Source organism: Trichosurus vulpecula, chromosome 1 (assembly GCF_011100635.1).
Source record: "Trichosurus vulpecula isolate mTriVul1 chromosome 1, mTriVul1.pri, whole genome shotgun sequence".
In the NCBI taxonomy this organism is placed as follows: Eukaryota; Metazoa; Chordata; class Mammalia; order Diprotodontia; family Phalangeridae; genus Trichosurus; species Trichosurus vulpecula.
Window position 1 is genome coordinate 270,990,103 of NC_050573.1, and position 24,906 is coordinate 271,015,008.

A 24,906-nucleotide genomic window follows, 5' to 3' on the forward strand; every position below is an offset into this window, starting at 1 on the left:
TGACGACAATCTCTAGACAGAGGAATGTATGAGGTGATTCTGTTTTGGGGATATTTTCAGTTACTCTTAGTAGTAGATTAGTGCCCTGAAAAATGGAACTTTTTCTTTTATCATTTTCAACTCAAATCAATATTAAAAATGAAATCTCCTCCAGGGTGTCTCTCAGAAGAAAAAAAAAAGGAAACTATAACCACACTTACCTATGCCCCTGAGAAATATATGAGAATGATGTTATTGATCTGGTCAAATAGCCCTTTTGGACAGGAAATCATTTGCTTTAGTGAAAGCATGCAAAAGCCCCAGATCCTTAATTCTGAGTTCCTGAGGGCTTTTATTCAGAGACTGGGCTAAAATATTTCTTTCATCAGTAAATGTTACTTTGTAGAAAGCAAAGATTAATTTTGGAAGCACTGTTTAAGTTACTTCTATTTCTTTAAAAAAAAAAAAAACTTCAAATAAGTCAGAATTTCACCAGTTGAGGCTGGTTTCTTTCCCTTCAATCTTTATCCAGGTGGCTTTAATCAGCCCATTCAGAATTAAAATGCAAGTTTTAGGAAGCTTCCTGAGTCACCTAGGGTTTAAATGACTTCCCAAAGGCATACATAAGTGCCAGACGTGGATGAACCTCCATCTATGCTGACCCCAAACCTCACTCTGTATCCATGATACCAGTGGTGTCAAATTCAAACAGGCATGGGGGGGCATTAATCTGTACATAAGTATTCTTGAAGGTTGCAATTTGCCTTAGCTTTTTAAAAAAATGCTTTCTATATTTTATTGTATTCTTTTTTATTAAAAAAAATATTTCCCAATTACATTTTATTCGGTTTGGAGTACCCTTCCAGTGGCATATTTGACATCTCTGCAACATATCATCCATGATGCCCTTCCTGATTTTTAATAGACAGTTCCCTTCAGAAACCTGAGTGCTTTCATTATCAAAGGAATTTTAATACTGTAAAACTCTGGTGTTGGGATAAACACTACAATAATTACTGGCTAACTCTGTTTGCAATCAGTAGGAAATATTTTGTCTTTCTATCTCCAGTGCCCCCCCTAGGCAGGGTAGGTACTTAGTAAATGTGATTGCTTTATTGATTGAGTTCCTGTATGCAGCTCTGTCTCACTGGGCTACATAAATTTAGTTTACAACATTATGGTATGGACACCTGTTTGCTAGGTATCATGTTCCTTAGCAAATTATGACTTAAATAAGATACCATGAAATTTCATATATTGTATCTCTTTCTTGATCGGCACAGACAGAAGAGGCAGCAACAAGTTCTTGCATCAGACATAGTGGAGTAGGTTAATTCTTCTTTTCAAAAACATTTAAAAAAAAAAACTAAAATCCTGAGCATGTTAAAGTTAGATTCCTTATTTCATGAAGTAAATAATGCTTTGATTTTGAATTCTACTTATTTTTTAGTGTGTCTACATTTTACACATTACTGTTCCATGGAGGAAAATGTCACAGATAAAATAAGTCTTTTCATAGTAATGGAATAAAATTAGGTCTGTTTTTCTCCATAATATTCTAGGAGATCACGGCTCCATTCCTGATTCCACTTCCTGCATTAACTTCCTGAACAGCAACCCCTTCCCTTCTTAGGGAAAAAGTCATTTGGCTCAGCAGAATGGATGTTATTGTCTTGGTGCCTACTGTGTAACGGGACAGTTTACTCTACAGTGACATCTGCAGCAAGTTCACAGCTTAGCACAGAGACTGGGCTCAGGGGAGAATGGAAAGAAATAATTGAAAAACAAAACATGTGCTTTTGGGTAGAGCAAACAGAAATGTTGTTATCCCAGCAGTAACAGTGAAGGATTTTCATGAGACTACACACATTTGAGGTGGCATTGCATATTTTAAAAGGGGCAGCTGTTAAGCCAACAGAAACATAACAAGTTAGACTCTGGTTCAGCTGGAGAACAGGGACTTACCATCACTTTTGTTCTTTAAAACTGCAAGGGTTGGAAGATTTTTCATCTCTTTATTTAAACTAAATGTTTAGTCTGTAGGTGGAAACAGGTGCTGCATATAGGGCTAATTAAGAGAAAATGCACTGAAGGACAAAATCTTTTTTTCAATTAAAACAGAAGGACTATTTATTAGGCTCTATTTCCTTAAATGCCTACTTCCAAAAACTTTATGGAGATGAGAAAAAATATATAGTACCACTTTTGATATATTCCACCCTTAAAAATGCTTTTGTAATGCTGATTAGTGAGGAGAAAAAATCTGCAGTTTCTAGGAACCCAAGTCTTTTTAGGGGATAGATAAGTGGCAAAAATGCTCACGTGCCTGTATGCCAGCTTTAGCTTCCTCTGCAGTCAGCCTTTGTGTGCCCAAGAAAAGATAATGGGGGCACAGGCAAATAGGAACTGAGGGGGAATAGAAAGGGAAAGGAAGCCTATAAGACATTAAACAAAAAAGCTTGTAAAATTTATATACACATATACATATGTATACATATATACATATATGCATATATACACACATACACACACATTGCTCGCCTTCATATCAACCTACAATTTTGTTGCAGTATGGAAATAATGGTGAAAAAAAACCCTCTTTCCCAATGCAGGTGTACAACTGCTAGGCAATTTATTGTTTTGGCATTGCCTAGGGCACTGAGAGATTGTCAATTAGTTAATAAGGATCTTTATTAAGAACTTACTATGTGCAAGGTAATGTACTAAGTGCTGGGGATATAAAGATAAAAACATTCTCAAGTTCATACAAATAATTATGGACATCTATATCTAAGTAATAATAATAATAAACATATATGGAACTTAAACTGTACCAGGCACTCTGCTAAGTGCCTTACAAATATTATCATATTTGATCCTCACAACAACCCTGTAAAATAGGTAAATCATTATAGCCATTTTACAGATGAGGAAACTGAGCCAACAGAGGTTAAATGAGTTACCTAGGGTCACACTATTAGTGAAAAGTTGAGGTCAAATTTGAACTGAAGTCTTTCTGACTTCAGCCCAGTGCTCTATACACTGCATCACCTCATTGTTGTTCAGACATTTCAGTCATGTCTGACTTTTTATGACCCCTACATGTCCCCCAGAATTTTGCACCCCTGGGGAAAGTGCACTATTCTTGTAAGCACTGCAACACGTGATTGATGCATTGGAGTAATGGAACAAGTTATCATCTACATCTATATCTAATCTACTTGGGGTTTACTGGCTAGATTTCTTTCTTTCTTTCCTTCTTTCCTTCCTTCCTTCCTTGTCCTAACCTTTCTTTCTTTCTCTGTCTCTCTCTGTCTCTGTCTCTGTCTCTCTCTGTCTCTTTCTTCTTTCACAAAATCTTAAACCCAGTTCACTCTGAAGCTCGTAGATTGGACCGCAATATGTCCCTGCCCAAACTCCATTTAATCACTGTATTTTGGGCCCTCCTGGCTTAGAGTGAATGTCAATGGTAACTTCTCCTCTCAGCTTGATTTTTTTTCTTTTTTTCTAACTAAATGGGCCATCCCTGGCCTCACTTCTTAAAGAGGTTTATTCACTGAATGGGCGTTACCTCACTCTAAGCGAGTACATGAAAAGGCCTTAGCCTAAAAGGGCCAGGGTCTCCCATTGCATTCCGGGCCATCTCCAGTCGTCCTAATCAATATCAGGCCACTGGATCCAGGTGGCTCTGGAGGAGAAAGTGAGGCAGGTGACCTTGCACAGCTGTCTTTCACTCAGATCAAAGTCAACTGCAAGTCACAATGTCTATATGGAGAAGAATCATTAAAAATGGTTTAAATTCAATAGTCTCATGCAACTTCATACACACATAGGGTCTCATGATCTCAGACAGGTGCTAGACAGAGACAGATTATTTATATCAACATAGGTATATGCTTAGATACCTATGTCAATATAGATAGATAGGTGTCTATCATCATGGTACAGTGAGTAGCAAGCTCTTCTTTATAAAACAGGAAGACTTAGATTCAAGCCCCAACTCTGACACCTCCTGTGAGAGAAATGACTATTAAGTAACCAAGTATTGGGGAGATCCTGTTTTTCCTTCCTTCCTCTATAGTCGTTCTCTGGGAGGCCAAGCCAGTATTTGAATGACATTGTTGATGGATGAGATTGCCCAAATCCCCAGGGTACAAACCTTTCGAAACTAGGTGGGAGCTGTTGCCCTACCGAACTAGAAAACCTTACTCAGAATTTAATCTAAAGTGAATTCCAGACCTTTGTATTCGACTCTGGCAAGTTTGGGCAGAGAAGATCCTTTGTCTAGATTGCCTGAAGCTGGGCTGGGGTGGTCTGGGAGAGAATAATCAGAGTCACCTAGCCCCATCATTAGAATAGGTCCACCTTTCATTATAATAGTCATTCTTCTCATTCCACCCCTCTCAGGAACACCCAGTCTTCTAAGGGCACATAAACATTGATTGGCTTCCATGAGGTGTCTTTGATATTTGAGAGTGCCGCTAACCCCTTTTATTAATTATCTGCTAGCATGATACTCTGAATCTCAAACTTTTTATACATTACATCTGACTATATGAGCACAGGCAAGGTAGATATCTATATACATATATTTATGTCGGTAGATCTCTCTATATACACACACATAGGTATACATTTTTATATATGTACATAGTGATATCTATATTTACATAGCTATTTATACCTATATAGATTATCTATCATCTATCAATCTATCTGAAATCACGTGAGACCCTGTTGAATTTAGACCAGGGGTGGGGAACCTGCAGCCTCGAGGCCACGTGTGGCCCTCTACGTCCTCAAGTGTGGTCCTTTGACTGAATCCAGGCTACATGTGGCCTCGAGGCCTCAGGTTCCCCATCCCTGATTTAGGCCATAATTTGTTAAAATATGAGACATCTGATGAACAGTTGATAGATAGATAGATAGACAGATAGATAGATAGACAGATTAGGTTGGATAGAATTTAAATAGAAGGTTAAGTGTAAATAGAAGGTTAAGGGTCACACAGTCAGAATGCCTCAGAGTTGGGACTTGAACCCAGGTCTTCCCGTTTATAAAGAACAGATTGCTACTCACCGCATCATGATGCCATTTAAGTAAATAAATATTAATTCTACGTGTAACTTTCAGGAAACCTTGGCAGACTCTGGTGATTGTTATAACAAATTGATTTTTCTTTGGGATATTCTGTGTTCTACCAGCTTCTTAACGAAAATGTGATTTCCAGACCTGAATGATGTATACCAGATATGGCCTGATCAGGACAAAGTAAAGGAAACTGATGTCAAACTCATTCCAGGTGCTCTACTAATGTGGGCTGAGACAACATTCCTTTTTTCTTTTGGTCTACTATATTGTACTCCTGATTCACACTGCACTTGTAGCATTTCAAATCACCCCAATTATTTTATATAGCTAGTCTTGCCTTCATTTCTCTCTCTCCTTTTAGGCTATCTATTTCCTGGCCAATCAACTTGCCACACAAACCAGATACAAGACCCTAGAAGAACTGCCACACTGCTGGTCTGTTCCCTTGATTGGTGACTGCCATTCCTCTAAAAGTATTTTAGAATAGACCCAGCAATGCTTTACTCCTTTCCTTCCTTCCAGCCATTTTCTTCTCAAATGTCTTATTAAACATCTTGCGTCCATATACATACTTGGCCCTGCCCCACCCCACTCCCAAATCCCAATCTGGAAAAAATGAGCCACAAACACATCAACGCTGCCATTCTCTCTCTGTGTGAATCTACTCCCCTGGTTTCCTACTCACTATCCCTGTAACCTTCCAAAGTCATCTATACCCCATTCACTTCCATGTGTTGTTTCCCTCATTAAAATGTGAGCTCCTTGAGAGCAGGGACTGTTTGCTTTTGCATTTTTATCCCCAGCATTCATCACAGTGCCTGAGATTCTACTTAATAAAGTAAGTACTTAATGAATACTTTTTCCTTTATTCTTTCAAATGTCATTCATTCATTCACTTGATCATTTCTCCCCCATCTTATCCTCTCAAACCTATAAAATGAGGGAGAAATTGGTAGGTGGCCATCCATCTGAAAAAGCTCGCTAATATAAACAACCATGGCTATAAGGACAGTTTACCATCATGCTTGCCCTGCTCTGGCTATTCTTATTCCCATCCATCTCATTCCTGAAATATGGCCCCCAGAAGTGAACAACATGTTCCGGAGATGATCTGACCAGAGGACGTACTCCAAATTTAATGCAAAGATCTTAAAATTTCCCTGGCTGAGGAGAAAAAAAATTCAATATTTTATTATAATGATTTTCATTGTAACAGTATTTTTCTTAGAGGATTTATACTCTATGTGTGAAATCCTACCCTCTTTTTAGCAACATTTCTCTACTGTGCCAAATTTTATTTAAAGTAAATTTCACTGACTTTCCCTTTTATCTTTATATTTTGTCAGAATAGCAGCTTTCTTCCTACTCAAAAGTTCAAACACTGACTCGTTTTTTTTTTTAAGTTACTTGACACTTTAGACACAGCAAGAAGTTTTTAGAGGTAGCCCCAAATACCTTATTTGGATCCACATTTCTCAAATATGTAAGATGGGAAAACAGTTAAGGTTTCCAGCAATTGAGTTGACTTCCATTTTAATATGTCATTGGAGAGTGGTGTGAGGCAGTAGAAAATGTGCTGATTTCAGAGAGAGGCCTGAGCTTAACTCTCAGAGCTTTAGAGAGGCGTAGGTTTGACCCACCTCTAAGGCTAATTAGCTAGTCGAGCTTTGGCAAGTAACTTACCTTTTCTGAGTCTCAGTTTCTTTATCTGTAAAATGAGCAATAATTTCACAGTGTTTTATTGTGAAAATTCAAATATGACAAAGTATATAAAACACTTTGTAAACTGAAATAACTGTTTAAATATTTGCTAAGAAGTAGAGAATTATTACCATTCTGTAAATGACAGTCACAGAGCGCTCATGCTGCTTTATGTGTAGAAGAGTTAATTAAATCTAATTAATTTAAATAACAAAATGATAAATAAATTTCATCAATTTAAGCTTCCTAAAGTGACTGCTACCTCTGTGAATCAGTACTCTGTGTTAGAGTGGGCTAATAATCACTCTTTGATATGTAGTGAGATGATGGCCATTCCTTCCTTTCTGTTTCCAGAGCGACCTGCTACAAGAGATAGGGATGGGGGTGGAGTAGGGAAAGGGATACTGGGGAAAAGGCATAGATTGAGTATAGTGAAGAAGGAGAAAATTTTCCTGCAGTCAATTTCAGATTATCCATAAATTCTGTGATCTCAAAAGAAAGCTGATTCTCACAGGACTTCCATCCATCCCCACTCTGCTATCTATTAAAAGATAAAATACCCCAAGTTAAACATTTCATCTTTTAATAGGATTTGGTTAGTGCTGATCTCCTTTGAAAAGACGAATTCACCAGGCTTACAATTTGTATGATGAAGCTTCAATTTAAAAATATCCAGTGGAAATTCTAAATACATCCCCAAAGAGGTAAGGCTTACATTTTACCAGCAAGCACAGTACATGTGTATATCTCTAGTTACCTTCTGCTCATGCTGGTGCACATCTGAAGCTGAGATTTATTCAACTTAATCCCATCATTGAAAAAAAGATAAAGCCATTCATTATAGTCTTAGTTTTAGAAGTCCCTGACAAAGAAGAGACAGATAGAAGTCAAAGTTTATGAATCAGCATTAAGCATTATGTCTTACTTGTAGGGCTAAAGTAATAGTTTTGATTTTGGATGAGACCAAACAGAAATCTTAATAAATGCAAAAGTTTTTAAAACAATATGAAGAACATTTCAAAAACATTTTTCAAAAATCTATTTTTCTTATTTCATTAAACAGAAATTATTCTCTATGTGTATATACATTTGTGCACATATAATATACTATGTGTATACTATTCATATATTATATAACATATACAAGTATTTATATATGTATATAAAATATATGACAATGTTATTTTAATACCAATTATGTTTATATTATATACACATTATATTCTATATAATCAAATAACTATGCCACATGTTATTAATATACTATTTTATTTGTTCTATATAATATATAATTATTTAATAATCTATTTATAATAAATATATGTGTATGCATACATACATACATGTATTTGTTAAACACTTACCATGTGCCAGGCACTGTGAAATTCAATTAACAATACATGCTGAATCACAGCATTTACAGCTGTAAAGGACCTCAGGAGCCATGTAGTCCAACTCTCAAAGAAATAAAACGGATTGTCCAAGGTTAGCTAAGGAGCAGGCTGCAAAGAAGAGCTTCCAGCTCATGTCTTCCACTGCAAACTCAGCATCCTTTCTACTATACCTTACCACCTCTTGGTTTAGACTGGCAATGTAACTCAGAGGTCACCTAGCACAACTCTTACAGATGAGAAAACTGAGGCACTGAGAGGCTAAGCAATTCATTCATTTCCTTCAGTGAGTTTTTGTACTTCTCCTCCTCCTCCTCCTTCTTCTTCTTTATCTTCTTCTTTTTTCCTTCTTCTTCTTCTTCTTCCTCTTCTTTTTTCCTCCTCCTCCTCCTTCTTCCTCTTCTTTTTTCCTCCTCCTCCTCCTCTCCTCTTATTTTTTTCTCCTCCTCCTCCTCCTCCTCCTCCTCCTCCTCCTCCTCCTCCTTCTTCTTCTTCTTCTTCTTCTTCTTCTTCTTCTTCTCTTCTTCTTCTTCTTCTTCTTCTTCTTCTTCTTCTTCTTCTTCTTCTTCTTCTTCTTCTTCTTCTTCTTCTTCTTCTTTACTTCATCTTCTTCTTCTTCTTCTTCTTCTTCTTCTTTTTTCCTTCTTCTTCTTCATCTTCTTCTTTTTTCCTTCTTCATCTTCTTTTTTCCATCTTCTTCTTCTTCATCTTCTTTTTTCCTTCTTCTTCTTCATCTTCTTCTTTTTTCCTTCTTCTTCTTCATCTTCTTCTTTTTTCCTTCTTCTTCTTCATCTTCTTCTTTTTTCCTTCTTCTTCATCTCCTTCTTTTTTCCTTCTTCTTCTTCTTCTTCTTTTTTTCCTTCTTCTTCTTCATCTTCTTCTTTTTCCTTCTTCGTCTTCATCTCATTCTTTTTTCCTTCTTCTTCTTCTTCTTTTTTACTTCTTCTTCTTCTTCTTCTTAATATTCTTTTTTCATTCTTCTTCTTCTTCTTTTTTACTTCTTCATCTTCTTTTTTCCTTCTTCTTCTTCATCTTCTTTTTTTCCTCCTCCTCCTTCTTCTTCTTCATCTTCTTTTTTCCTTCTTCTTCTTCATCTTTTTTTTCCTCCTGCTTCTTCATCTTCTTCTTTTTTCCTTCTTCTTCTTCTTCTTCATCTTCTTTTTCCTTCTTCTTCTTTTTTCCTTCTTCTTCATCTTTTTTCCTTCTTCTTCTTCTTCTCCATCTTCTTCTTTTTCCTTCTTCTTCTTCATCTTCTTTTTTCCTTCTTCTTCATTTTCTTCTTTTTTCCTTCTTCATTTTCTTCTTTTTTCCTTCTTCATCTTCTTCTTCTTCTTCTTCATCTTCTTTTTTCTTTCTCCTCCTCCTCCTCCTCCTCTTCCTCCTTCTCCTTCTCCTCCTTCTTCTCATTTAGCCAATTCTGCTTTTTAAGGAGTTCTTTTCTTCAGTGAATTTGTATTCTTCTGCTTAGCTGGGTTTGGGGAAGTACTGTCCCAGCTTTCAGGCTTTTTTGTGCTTCTGTTTTCAGAACTTGTCCTAGAGGCCTGCAAGTTTTCAGTGTTTCCAAGGTGGTGTGATTGAGGGAAAAAGATCTATTCTTTGGTTTTACCATGCTCTCCTGTGGTCACGAGCATTAGTGCTCCTCTTTATTTTGGAACTGAGGCCAGGACCCTTACTCCCTTATTACTGAACAAAAGTTCTCTTCTCTACCATAGAACTGCATTCCAGAACCGCATATGGGCAATAAAGTTGCCAATCAGTGCCAGCTGTACCCAGTGCCAGCAAAGGGTTCCCTACAATCTTTTTCTGTCCAGCCATCCAACCCCCTTACTGTCTCTGGCCTGGGAGTTACAAAAACTGCTGCTGCCACTGTGGCTCCACTGCTCTAGCTACCTCCAAGGCCCACATCTGGTGCTGCAGACATGCTCTAGACTGTCTCCCATCTGGACATCAAAGACTTCTCCTGCCAACCTTTTAAATTTTCTTAGGTGGAAAAATGTCCCACTCTATCCTTTTGTTGGTTCTGCTGCTCCAAAATGTCATTTGAACAGTTAGTTTAAAGTTGTTTGGAGGGTAATGTTGGGAAAAGTTCAGCTAGGTGGCTATCTGCTATTTTGGCTCTGTCTCCCCTAGTTGTCTTTTCTTATAATAATTTGTCCCCTGCATATATGAATACTCCCATTCCCATATTTACTGAACATGTCTAGAATGAAGCAATACCTCAGTAGTGGTGGAAGCAGTAAGACCAGGAAAATGTTTGTAAAATAGGAGAAGCAAAGTCAAGAGATACATTCTCCAAGTCCTGTAGACCAGGGCTTTTTAAACTTTTTCCACTTGTGACCCTCTTCAGTGCTTCTTAAACTGTGGGTCATGACTCCATATGGGTCTATAGTATAGACCATGTTTTGAGAATTGCTTCAGCATGTAAAGGTGACATGATATTTAGCATTGGCGAGTAAAAGCAGGCACAGGGTAGGTAGTGGTAGCTTTCCTCCTCTGATCTAGTGAGACCCGCACTTCCTATATGCTGCTGTTATCTGGACTGGGCATAAGCCTCACTACAGGGTCCAGGAAGAGAGGTAAAGGGGGTCTGGTTTTTTTAAATATGACAGCTACTGGGGCCAATTTTGCATCATGTAGCTTTAATACCTATATTCTCTGATTATCCTTGGTAATAGTAAAATCACCACTGTTGTAGTCTGAGAGAATGGTCTCTATAAAGTGAATCCAGAATCTGAAGCCCTCTCAGGGCTTGCAGTTTCTAACTAGGCCAAAAAATGAAGGGGTTATGTAGGTGGGTAGAGTTCTTTGCTTTCAACTATACAAAATTGGGGCTTCAGTGTCTCCAAATAGCTAAACAGGACTTTCAAGGTTGAAGCTTTTAGCTTTTTACGCTAAACTCTGAAGCTTTTGTGAAGACCTGATTCCAACTCAACCCACAAGCCTTGTGGGTAGAATGTGTTACATCCTGAAGGTCTTGGCTAATATTTTGCGTCTTACCATCTGTAGACCTGAAAATACAGTACTTGGGTTTTTTTTCCCCTGTCATTGCTGTTGAGGGAAAGAGGGTAGGAGGTGTATGTGTCATAAAATATAATCCTGATTTCCTTCACACTATAGAATAAAACTAAAAACATTTGAAATTTTTATTTCTGAAAAAGTAATAGGGAAAACAAGTATTTTAATGGAAATTTGCCAAATGTCTCTTTTATTTCATCCAGGCTTGCAAAAAGATTTCAAGATACTACAAGTTTGTGAATGTTTTTGTTGCTTCCAAATTTTTACCAATACATCTCAAATTTTCATGACTTAAGCCTGGGAATAATCCTTTTTAAAAACTTTAACCAAAGCCACGTTTTACTTCTTAAAAAGGTGAAAGACTTACTTTAACATTCTGAGTGGTAGAAAATCTCAGAACAAAAGAATTAATAGTCCAATTGCTGATATAAATGCAAAACACCTCCAGAGAGGTTTCTTTTTGAGGGAAAATATATTTTAATCAACCTCACACTCTTCTATTAAGTAAAAGGTTGATTTATTTTTATCTGTGATTACATGTAGAGCTTTTGATTGTAGGAGTAAAAGCTGGAGATAAGGAGAATGCTCTTTCATCATCCAAAGACATGTCAAGTATCGATTGTGCAATCTTCCTATTATTTCAGCACCCTGCTCATATGTCTTGTCCTAAAATGCTGGGACAGAAGAGAAGCTTTGCTTTGCAGGATATAATGTTTAGACAAGCACTGACCTAGGAGTTAGGAGATCTAGGTACTATTCCCAGATTTTCCATCCACTAAAAATGATTTGAGGTAAGTTCCTTAGTTTCTCTGGGTCACCATTGCCTCATCTCATGAGGATATTGGACCCTTTCTATTTAGGGATAGTGTGGCTAGACCTGAAGATAAGAAAAAACTGTTTGATATGCTACCTGAAACATTTATAACGTGTGTGATCCTGGTCATGAAGCCTTTCTAAACATCAATTTCCTCATCTGTAAAAGAAGGCAGGGAGGTGGGAGGGTAGATAGAGCACCAGTGCTAGCAGCAGGAAGACTCATCTTAGTGAGTTCAAATCCAGCCTCAGATACTTGCTAGCTGTGTAACCCTGGGCAAGTCACTCAGTTTCTTCAACTGTAAAATGAGCAGGAGAAGGAAATGGCAAACCACTCTAGTATCTTTGCCAAGAAAATCCCAAATGGAGTCATGGAGAGTCAGATACAACTAAAATGACTAAACAACACCAGCAATAAAAGAGAAATAATAATAATAACACCTCTGTCACAGCATTATTGTGAGGCTCCAATAAGATGTATGTAAAGGATTTTCTAAATATGAATGAATTACAGAAAATGTAGATATTATCAAGGTTATGAAAAACTTAGGAATGGCTCCCCCAAACCCTCTACAAAATCACTCTAGACTTAGAAAATAAGAAACACAGAGAATCCACTATCCTTTCAAGAATATGCAGGATAATTTCCATATCTTTCTGCCCATCTCAGACTGGGACTATAAATGTTCCATGTTAGGTAATCCATAAGAATAAAATTTAGCAATGGATTCTCAGACATGGCCTACCACAAACTGATTTGTTAATTTTATTGATGTCTTTTGTTTTTCTGTCCTTTTTTCTGAATATACCCCTGTATCAGTAAGGCAAGATTCATGATATCAATGATGACCAAGAATATGACTATATAGTTCAGAATCACAAAGTATAAGAGACTTTCTGTATGGAAGGTAGAAGTAAAACATTTATTCAGATAACAGAGGATCAAATCCCAGAACCAATAACACCAATTCAACATAGCAGTAATTGTATTCCAAAACCAGTAAGTCCACAACAATGTAACAGCAAGGAAATTAAAACACAATATCACAGCAAAGAGCCAAGCCATCCTGTAACTTTCCGTTCTGCTAGGGCCTTCCAGTAAACACTCATTCATGAATCCTAACTGTCTGCTTGCCTGTATCCTCTCCTCCCACAGTTCTGAAACCCCTTGCAGTTCTCAGAACCCTTCCAGTTCTCTCTTTGTCTCTCCATCTCTTCCAATTCTCCATCTTCTCTCTCAGTTCTCTATTCTTCATCATCTCCTTCTTCATCATCTTCTCCTCCTTCTTCTCCTCCTCCTTCTTCTTCTTCCAGCTCTCTGGTCTCTGCAGCTCTCTAGTCTGAGTTTGATGGCTACCCACAACGTATATATACCCTGCGTAGGCCTGGAGCTTAGCACCTAGTAGCAAATGGGTATAGGCCTGGTGCTTAGCACCTAGTACCAAAAGGGTATGAGCCTGCCTACAATCAAGCCTCTCCTAATCAAGCTTCCCTTAACTAGCTCCATCTGAGACCTATTGAATGAGCTGGGGAAGATCTTTGATCATATGAGCACCATGTTCCTTCTCCTCACTATGAACCTTCTCTGGTATCAAAAATTAAAAAAAAAGCAAAGACAGTTCAGCAAAACCAACCAACATATCAGTGTTATTTAAAAGTATAAGCAATATTCCACATCTGTAGTCCCTTGCCTCTCCAATGAATGGAGGAGGTGTATTTGCTCAACTTTTCTCTGGGATGATGTTTGGTTATTATAGTTACAGTGTTCAGTTGCATTGTTTGATTCCTTCTGTTTAAATTGCTTTTCATGCATTTGCTGACTTCTTTCTGTTATTAGTTCATATATATTTCCCCCATTTCTCTTTATTTTTCATGTTTTATTGTTTGGCCCCAAGATATTCCATTACATTTCTATCAAAAGATTTTTGCCTACTTGACGGGCAACTGTCTTTCCAATCTTTTATTCTACAAAGAACTCCATTGCTAATATTTTGATATATGTGGGACTTTTCAGTCTTGGGCCTCCTTTGGGTTCATGTTTAGCCATGGGATATTTTATATCAAAAGGTACAGATATTTGAGTCACTTTTTAAAAGTACCATTGTAAAGTGTCTTCCAGAATGATTGAACTAATTTATGGTTTCACCAACTGCATACTACTGTGACTGTCTTTTATTAGCTTCTCTAACCCTCTTTCAATGTTTTGTCATAATTATCAGTTTTCTGTGTGTGAGGTTAAACCTCACAGTTGTTTCACTAATTGATTTTTCTCCTCAGTAATTCAGATCATAGAAAAAGGAATGTAAAGTAGTGGCTGGGCAAGGGGAGGACACTGGCTTTGAAGTTGGAACCTAGGTTTGAACCCTAAATATGCTACTTAATAAATCTGTGACCTTCAAGAATATCAAGGGAATTAATGAGGAAAAAAAGCAAAGGAAGGTGGCCTAGCTCTACAAGATCTAAAGCAACAATCACAAATGCAGTGTTGGTGGAGTTGTGAACTGATCCAACCATTCTGGAGAACAATTTGGAACTATGCCCAAAGGCCTATAAAACTGTGCATATCTTTTGACCCAGCAATACCACTACCAGGTCAGTATCTCAAAGAGATCATGAAAAAGGGGAAAAACACCTATGAGAACAAAAATATTTATAGCAGCTCTTTTTGTGGTGGCAAAGTATTGGAAATTGAGGGGATACCCTTCAATTGGGGAATGGCTGAACAAGTTGTGGTATATGAATGTAATGGAATACTATTGTGCTTTAAGAAATGATGAATAAATAAATAATAATAAAAATTTTAAAAAGAAATGATGAGGGGCAGCTAGGTGGCACAGTGAGTAGAGCACCAGCCTTGGAGTCAGGAGGACCTGAGTTCAAATCCGGCCTCAGACACTTGACACATGTACTAGCTGTGTGACCTTGGGCAAGTCACTTAACCCCAATTGCCCTGCCAAAATAAAAGCAAAAAAAAAAAAAACAAACAAAAAGAAATGATGAGCAGGAAGATTTCAGAAAAACCTGGGAAGACTTAACATGAACTGATGCTGAGTGAAGTGAACAGAACCAGGAGAACATTGTCCACAGTAATAGCAACATTGTGCATTGATCAACTTTGGTAGCTTTATCTCTTCTCAGCAATGAAGGGATCTAAAACAATTCCAGAAGACTCATGATGCAAAATGCTATCCACATCCAGAGAAAGAACTATGGAGTCTGAATGCAAGCTCTCTTTCTTTTTCTGTTGTTGTTCTTTTCTTTCTTGTGATTTTTCCCTTTTGTTCTGATTCTTCTTTCACAGCATGACCAATGTGGAAATATGTTTAATATGCTTGTATATGTATAGCCTATATCAGATTGCTTATTGTCTTGGGGAGAAGGGAAGGGAGGAAGGGAGGGGAAAAATTTGGAATTCAAAATCTTTTAAGAGTGAATGTTGAAAACTATCTTTACATGTAATTGGAAAAAAATACTATTAAGTGGGGAAAAAAAATCTGTGACCTTGTGCAAGTCACATCACCTCCTTAGGCCTTACATCTATGAACTGTAAAATGAAAGGGTGGGATGAGATGATCTTTTAAGTCCTGTTCAAAGTCCTATGCTGCCATGAAATTTTGAGGATGAAATCCAGTGATCTCCAATATTGAAATCAAACCTTAAAATGGCTTTGAAATGACTAGTTTGGAAGATTCAAATGAAATTATAGAAACAATTATGTTCAAATCATATATGCTATTCTAAAAGAATATTTGAGCTTTTATATCAAAGGATATAGAATAAAATTATCCTAACTTGGTAGTCTTAAAGCTCCCTGTGTTCTCATGGAGTCAATTCTCATCTCTATGGAGATAAGACACAAATCTGTTCATTTAGTTTACTCTTTTTCTTGAGCTCCACACCTACATTTCTTTCTACTTTTTGTACATCTTCTTGTAGATACTCCACTGGCTTCAAACTCAAACTTTGTACTCAACATTGCTAAAACAGAACTCATTATCTTTCTTCCTGTCTTTTCTTCTTCTAAATTGCCTTTTTTTTCCATTGAGAATACCACCATTCTCCCACTGGAATCATTTTCAATCTTTCACTCTAATTTATGTCCTATATTCCACTTTCCAAATCTTGTAAATTATACTTCCTCAACATCACACATCTGTATCTATTTCTCTAATCTATATCTCTATCCATATCCATATCTATATCTATATATATGTGTATCTATATCTATATCTATTTTCCTCGCTCTTCATTCTCATCTAGGGCATCATCTTTTGCCTGTATTATTGAAATTATTCATCTCTTTGCATCCTCCCTCACAACATTGATCTCTCCTTTTCCCAGTCTATCCTATGTAGAGCTACCAAATATTCATAAAGTTGAAGTCTGACTATGTCATTTCCTTGCTCAAGGAACTTTAAGAACTCCCCATGCATTTAAAATAAAATAGAAACAACTCTGGCATTTAAAAGCCTTCTAAATCTGGCTTCAGCATCTTTTCAGACTACTTAAACATTATTCCCTTTTACACATTTTCCACTACAGCTAAATTAGCTTGCTTGCTGTTCTTCATGGATAATATTATTATTAATATTAATAGCTAGCACTTATCTGGTACTTTAAGTTTTGCAAATCACTTTTCTTATGTTAACTCAGTAAGTCAATAAATACAATAAGAATAAATAAATGCAATAATTTTTTTAAGGGCCTATGTGTCAGGCATTGTGCTAAGTATTACGGATACAATTGAGCAAGTCTCATAAAGAACTTGTCTTTATTTCTTGTAGATTCTTGATATTAAAATTGTAAGTTTTTTATTGAGTTAATTTTGTTCATATTGAAATACACCATATCAGAGTTTCTAGATTACATGAAGCACATGAATCTTTTCCCAGTACAAATAAGATATTGGTCAAGAGGGAAAACGAAAGACTCCATATTAATGTTTTGGATTGGGCGTTCATTTGATCTAGGAAAAAAAACATTAATAGCTATAGGGTTAAGAATAATCCTGGGGTGGGGGGCATTCTGGGAAGATGATGGAAGAGGCCAGAAATTTCCAGGAGCTCCAGATTTCCTCCACAAACACACACAAAAAAATCACCACAAAATGAATGTAGAGCAACAAAAATAAAAGGGTATAGCAGTTGTCCTCCTAAGACAACTTGAGGGGACCTCAGAAAAGATATGACCTCCAGGGACTAGGTTTGGCCTGGGTGAAGTGTAGACATCTCTAAGGTCAACTTCACTGAGTTAACAAGCAGTAGGCCCTGAGGGCAGCTCCATTTGGAGGCAGACTAGGCCCTGAGAAATTTCACCACAACTTTCACCTCACTCATAGGCTCAAGAAATTTCACCTCATGCACTTTCACCTCATGAAGTTTCAAATTCTAAAGGACAGCAAAAAGTTGAGTGGGTAGAGATTGAAAGACACTCCCATCCTCCCCCCACCCCACACACAGTGTTTACTGAAGCCAGGTCTAGCAGTGCTGACCAGAAGTGATCCCTGGCTATGGCTGTGAACAGGGAGGAGTGAGCACAGTCCCAGTGAGTGAGTTAAGTACCCATAGCAGGTAAGAACATTTTCAGGACAGAGTGGTTGGGGGCCCTAACTGTGGCTTACTGGAGGAGAGGAGTCCCTGAGGTTGTGCCCCTGGGCAGAATTCAGAAAACAGCAGTAAGGAGAACCTGGGGTCAAGGGCAACATGACTTACAACTTGAGATTTAAACTTGATTGTAATAATAAACTGCTAAAAATAAAATAAAAATTAAAAATGAGTAAGAAAAGGAAAAAGAACCTTACCATTGATGGCTACCTTGGTGTAAAAGAAGATCTGGGTTCATCATTCAGATGAAGACAGTGAGTTTAAAAAAGAAGCCACTCCTATCCCAAAGAGTAACATTAAATGGTCTTACATCCAAAAAGAGTTCTTGGAAGAACTTAAATAGAAATTCAAAAAAATCAAATAAGAAAAACTGAGGAAAATTAGGAAAAAATGAAAGCAATTCAACACAACTCTGAAAAGAAAGCTAACCAATTGGAAAAAGAAATACAAACCCTTAAGGAAGGAAAACTTTCCTGAAAAATAGAATTAGGCAAAATGAATTGGATGACATTATAAGACACCAAGAAATAATAAAACTAGAAAAAAATAGAAGAGAATGTGAAACATTTCATTAGAAAAATAACTGATCTGGAGAACAGATTGAGGAGAGACAATATAAGAATTGTTGTACTACCTGAAAGTCATGATCAAAAAAAATCTGGGGGGCAGAGCCAAGATGGAGGCTGGAAAGCAAGGACTTGTTTAAGCTCCCCCCCCAAATCTCCCCAAATACCTGTAAAAATGGCTCTGAACAAATTCTAGACCTGTGGAACCCAAGAAATACCACAGGGAAACAGGTCTCCAGCCCAGGAGAGCCTGGATGGTTGCCAGGAAGGGTCTATCACATGGTGCTGAGAGAGGAGGGCAGCCCAGCATGGTCAGCATTGGGACAGACCAGACCCTGAGTCAGTCAGCCAGAACAGGCCTTGGGGCCATGAAACAGTGAGCTGTGGCAGTTACCAGACTTCTCAACCCACAAACACCAAAGAGCAGGTCAGGGGAAAACTAATGGATTGAGTTCAGAGTAGTCTGGCTGCCAGCTCTGAGGGTGGAGGAAGTGGTGCAGCAGTGGCGGTGGTAGCAGGAGCAGGAAGCTCCTGAGGCTGCTTCCAGAGCACCAGTGTCAGCTCCTTCCTGAGTCCCTGACTCACACGGTGGGAGGAATCTAGCAGTGGATCAGAGTGGGAGTACAAGGAGCACCTTGTGGGCACAAAGGCAGATTCTCTTGCTGTGCCCTGCTTGGATCTGTATTGCAGTCCTGGTTGGTGGTTTTTGGGGGAGGAGGAGCGCTGCTGTGACAGAGCCTGGGGTAACCGTGGAGTAGGAGTAGCTCTGAAAACAGGAGTGCTTGGACCCTAAAGCTTGGGACAAAGTACTCTCTACTCTACAAGCAGTCATATCCTGACAAAAAGCTCAAAGCTCAAGTAGTTGGCTGGGAACATGGCCAGGCAGCGAAAATGAACTCAGACTCAAACTCAAAGTCTAGATTCTTTTTTGGTGACAAAGAAGACCAAACATACAGCCAGAAGAAGTTGACAAGGTCAAAGAGCCTACATCTAAAGCCTCCAAGAAAAATATGAATTGGGCTCAGGCCATGGAAGAGCTCAAAAGGGATTTGGAAAAGCAAGTAAGAGAAGTAGAGGAAAAATTGGGAAGAGAAATGACAGTGATGCAAGAAAACCACGAAAAACAAGTCAATGACTTGCTAAAGGAGATCCAAAGAAACACTGAAGAAAATAACACCTTAAAGAATAGATTAACCAAAATGTCAAAAGAGCTCCATAAAGCCAATGAAGAAAAGAATGCCTTGAAAGACAGAATTAGCCAAATGGAAAAGGAGGTCCAAAAGACCACTGAAGAAAATACTACCTTAATAATTAGATTGGAGCAAGTGGAAGCAAGTGACTTTATGAGAAACCAAGATATTATAAAACAGAACCAAAGGAATGAAAAATGGAAGACAATGTCAAATATCTCATTGGAAAAACCACTGACCTAGAAAATAGATCCAGGAGAGATAATTGAAAAATTATTGGACTACCTGAAAGCCATGATCAAAAAAGAGCCTAGACATTATCATTCAAGAAATTATCAAGGAGAACTGCCCTGATATTCTAGAGCCAGAGGGTAAAATAGAAATTGAAAGAATCCACTGATCACCTTTTGAAAAAGATCTCCAAAAGAAAGCTACTAGGAATATTGTCACCAAATTCCAGAGTTTCCAGGTCAAGGAGAAAATACTATAAGCAGCCAGAAAGAAACAATTTGAATATTGTGGAAACATAATCAGAATAATACAAGATCTAGCACCTTCTACGTTAAGGGATCAAAGGGCTTGGAATATGATATTCTGGAGATCAAAGGAGCTAGGATTAAAACCAAGAATCACCTACCCAGCAAAACTGAGTATCATGCTTCAAGGCAAAATTTGGACTTTCAATAAAATAGAGGACCTTCATGCTTTCTCAATGAAAAGACCAGAGCTGAATAGAAAATTTGACTTTCAAACACAAAAATCAAGAGAAGCATGAAAAGGAAAACAAGAAAGAGAATTCATATGGGACTTACTAAAGTTGAACAATTATGTTTACATTCCTACATGGAAACATAATATGTGTAATTCATGAGACCTTTCTCAGTATTAGGGGAGTTGAAGGGAATATAGACAGAGGGCACAGGATGAGTTGAATATGAAGGGATTATAGCTTAAAAAATTAAATAAATTTAAGGGGTGAGAGAGGAATATATTGAGAGAGGGAGAAAGGGAGAGATAGAATGGGGTAAATTATCTCACATAAAAGTGGCAAGGAAAAGGAGTTCTACTGGAAGGGAAGTGGGGGCAGGTGAGGGGGAATGAGTGAATCTTACTCTCATTGGATTTGACTTGAGGAGGGAATAACATACACACTCAATTGGGTATCTTACTCCACAGTAAAGTAAGGGGAAGGGGATTAAAAAGGGGGGGATGACAGAAGGGAGGATAGATAGGGGGAGGAGGTAAGCACTTTTGAAAAGGGACAGGGTCAAGGGAGAAAATTGAATAAAGGGAGACAGGATAGGATGGAAGAAAATATAGTTAGCCTTTCACAACATAAGCATTGTGGAAGTGTTTTACATAATGATACATGGGTGATGTATGTTGAATTGCTTGCCTTCCTAGGGAGGGTGGGTGGGAAGGGAAGAGGAGAGAGAATTTGGAACTCAAAGTTTTAAAAGCAGACGCTTAAGCAACAAGAAAAAATGATTCAAATATTGCAGAAATACAGTCAGGATTTCACAAAGACCTAGCAGCTTCTACTCTAAAAGACCATAGGTCTTGGAACATTATATTTCAAGAGCAAAAGCACTGGGGTAACATCCAAGAATAATTTACCCAGCAAAGCCAAGTACAATCTTAAATAAAAAAAAAGTCAACATTTGATTAACTGAAAGACTTTCAGATATTTGTAATAAAAAGAACAGAACTCAATGGAAAATTCAATATAAAAGATTCAGAAGAATATAAGGAAAACATTAAAAATTAATTTTAAGCACTCATTAAGGTCAAACTGTATATATATATATATATATGTATGTATGTATATATATATATGTATATATATATGTATATGAGAAAATGTAATCAGTATTCTTAAAACTGACATCATTACTAAGATAGCTTGAAAGAAAAATTGGGGCTCAGTTGTATATGATGGTGTGATTCTAAAAAATTAAATTGGGTAAGAAAAGGTAAAAGGGAACAATTACATTATAAAAATGGGGCTTGAAATAAAGAACTAATACACAGGAAACAGGTGGGGGTGGAGGGCTGGTAATGTTGGAACCTTGCTTTCATCTGGTTGAGGAGGAAATAATATGTACATCTGGAAGCTGATAGAAGCCTTCTGAACATGTAGAGAGGTGAGAAAACTGGGGGACAGCATGGGGAAGGGACTTTTGGAGGTTTGTGTGTGTGTGTGTGTGTGTGTGTGTGTGTGTGTGTGTGAACTGGGATTGGAAAGATGGGGGGAGAGGGTGGAGAAGGTACTCTTGGAGGGGTAGAAGGAATGGGGAGTGGGAGGGTTGGAAGAAAAGATAAGGTAACAGAGATAGGGTAAAAAGAGAGGATGATAAAGAAAATAGTGAGTAAAAATAAGATGGGGGGAAATTCATAAATACTAATTATAACTTTGAATGTGAATGGGATGTTTATAGTAGTTCTATTTGTGGTGGCACAGAACTGGAAATTGCAGGGATCCCCATCAAATGGAATACTATTTCCCCATAAGAAATGATGAACTTGATGATTTTAGAAAGGCATAGAAAGACCTGCGTGAAATGGTAAAAAGCAAAGTGAGCAGACCCAAGAAAACATTGGACACAGTAACAGGAATATTGTTTGAAGAACAACTTTGAGAAACCAAGTCATTTTAACTGTTATAAATAAAGAACATGAAGAGAGATGCTATCTGCATCTAGAGTAGAAGTATGTATAGAATAATTAGTTTGCAAAGATCAACATAGGCCATGTTGCAAAGGGCTTTAAATGCCAAACAGAGAAATCTATAATTGATCCTAAAGGTAATAAGGAAATATTTGAATTAACTGAGAAAGGAAATAGCATGGCTAGATTTGTTCTTTAGGAAAATCACTTTGATAGCTGTGTAGAGGAAAGATTGGAGAGGAAAGACTTGAGGCAGGTATACTAATTAGAAGGATATTTCAGTAGTCCAGGAGAGAGGTGATGAGGGCTTGAAGTACTTTGAGGAGAAAGAAAGGGATATGTTAGAGATATTTTATGAAGTACTAAATGAAAAACTCGGTAACCAATTAAGTGTGAGGTATGAGTGAGCAGTTCAAGATGACACTGAACTTGAGGGATTGTCAAAGTACTGCCTTCTACAGAAATATGAAGGTTTAGAAGAGGAGTGAGTTTTAGGCAATATATAATGAATTCTGTTTTGAAAATGTTGAGTTTTAGATGCCTGTGGCACAAACTGTTCAAAATATTCGATGATAGTTGGTGAGGTGAGACTGTACTCTAGGAGAAAAACTAGGAACAGATATATAGATCTGGGAATTATCTGTACAAACATGATAATTAGACCAATGGGAGCAGATGAGGTCACCAAATGAAAATGTGGAAAGAAAGAAAAGAATAAGGCCCAGGACAGGGGTATGTTCACAAGTAAAGAAATAATATAAATGTTGATTCAGCAAAGGAGAGCCAGAAGGAGCAGTCATGATACGTAGAAGAAGGAATAATGATAATATAAGATTTATATTGCATTTTAAGATCTGAAAAAGCACTATGTATGTGTGTACATACATGTATGTATGTGTGTATAGATATAAATATATGCAATTTTATTTGACATATAAAGAGATAACAGTATCAGAAAAGCCCAGAAAGGAGCAAGTATTCAGGGGGAGCATGGGGTCAACAGTGTCAACTGGTACAGAGAGGTCAGAACGAGGATAGAGAGAATGCCATCATATCTAACAATCAAAAGATCATTGTTCTTTTTAAGAAAAAAGGGAAGGAAGTGGTGGCAATGAGAGTAGACATCTCTTTTTCTAGGATTTTGACTGAGAAAGGAAAAAGAGAAACAGCTTGAGGGGATGGTAGGGTCTAATAAGATTTTTATGGATGGGTTAGGGGAGATGGACATATTTGTAGGTTATAAGGGAGGAACCAAATGGCAGATTAAATATTAGAGTGAGGATGATTATGAAGGCAATCTACTGAAAAAGATGGGAGGGGATATGATGAGAGATTCATGTAGAGACATTGGCCTCAGGGAGGAAAAGAGCTATGTCTTCGTCGTAAACTGGAGTAAGGAATGAGAGAATGAAGGTTGTGATGGTGATGTCAGGAGGTGGTGAGATGTAAAAGACAGAATAGGATGCTCCAGATGAATAGCATCGATTTCTGTCCATTAGGTATGAGGTAAGGTACTCAGTTGGCACAGTGTGGAATGTGGAGAATGTGGAGGAGAGAAGAGAAGCTTTGAATCTGCCACTGTGAGGAGTTGGCTAGAAAATCATTTGGGAAGGAGTAAAAGATTATCTTGCTGAGGTGAGGGTCCAGTTGAGATTAGATAACTTTCTGAGATAATTTCATTTTTGATTTTGCATCTCTAGTCCCTAGTTTGTACTTACATAAGCACGAAGCAATAAAAATTTGTCTTTTCTTTTAAAGACGTCTCTGCGCACGCGCAGCACCTGATCTTGCGGGGCTCTTGCGCAGCTCCTGCGCCAGCCTCGCGCTCGCAGTGGTCCTACCTCCATAGCCTCCCGCAGCAAGCCATGGCGGGCATCCTGTTCGAGGACATTTTCGACGTGAAGGACATCGACCCCGAGGGCAAGAAGTTCGACCGCGTGTCCCGCCTGCACTGTGAGAGCGAATCCTTCAAGATGGACCTCATCTTGGACGTTAACATCCAGATCTATCCTGTGGACTTGGGTGACAAATTCCGATTGGTGATAGCTAGCACCTTGTATGAAGATGGGACCCTGGACGATGGGGAATATAATCCCACAGATGACCGGCCTTCCAGGGCTGACCAGTTTGAGTATGTGATGTATGGGAAGGTGTACAGAATCGAGGGGGACGAAACCTCCACGGAAGCAGCCACTCGCCTCTCTGCCTATGTCTTACGGGGGGTTGCTCATGAGACTCCAGGGAGATGCCAACAACTTGCACGGCTTTGAAGTGGACTCCCACGTTTACCTCCTGATGAAGAAGCTGGCTTTCTGAGCTGCCCAGGGAGCCTTCACCATCCCCACCTTTCCCTTTTGGTGGGGCCTGGTCTGGGCATCGCTGCCCCCTGAACTCTGCTCCAGTGTGAGGAGTGCTGGACAAGGAAGGCCCCCTTTCTCTGAAGGAATCCGTTCTTCACCTGATGGACTTGGGATCTTTTTGGCTGGTCTGAACTAAGTGGAAAAGTGGCTGTTGGTCCCCCCTTGGGACCTCATGGGATGAGCTCAGCTTTCAGATACTTTGATGGTTCAATTAAACTGTGCTTTTTCTGTTAAATAAATAAATAAATAGACTGTGTACCCAGTTGGCATGATTACATGGTTTCCTCTAGCCCTATTCAGCAACATGTAAGTAGTAGAGGAGGCAAATGGTAATAGTAATCTAGGTTTGTGACTTGGCAAAGTATGAGCAGCAATAGGACAATGGAACAGACAATTTGAGAGTAGCAGGTAGTGTAGAGTTGAGTTGGTGAACTAGAGAGTTGAGGTTAAGAGAGAAACAAAATGAGGCCAGACAAGGGGTGCTGGCCTAGGGAAAGAGATGGGTAGAGGGTGAAGAATAGGCTTAGGAG

The 24,906-nt window shown here is 38.2% G+C and overlaps 1 pseudogene; it reads left to right on the forward strand.

Moving 5' to 3' along the window:
• The first annotated feature begins 23,881 nt into the window (after positions 1-23,881).
• On the forward strand, positions 23,882-24,332 carry LOC118834500 (annotated as a pseudogene).
• Positions 24,333-24,906: the final 574 nt, after the last annotated feature.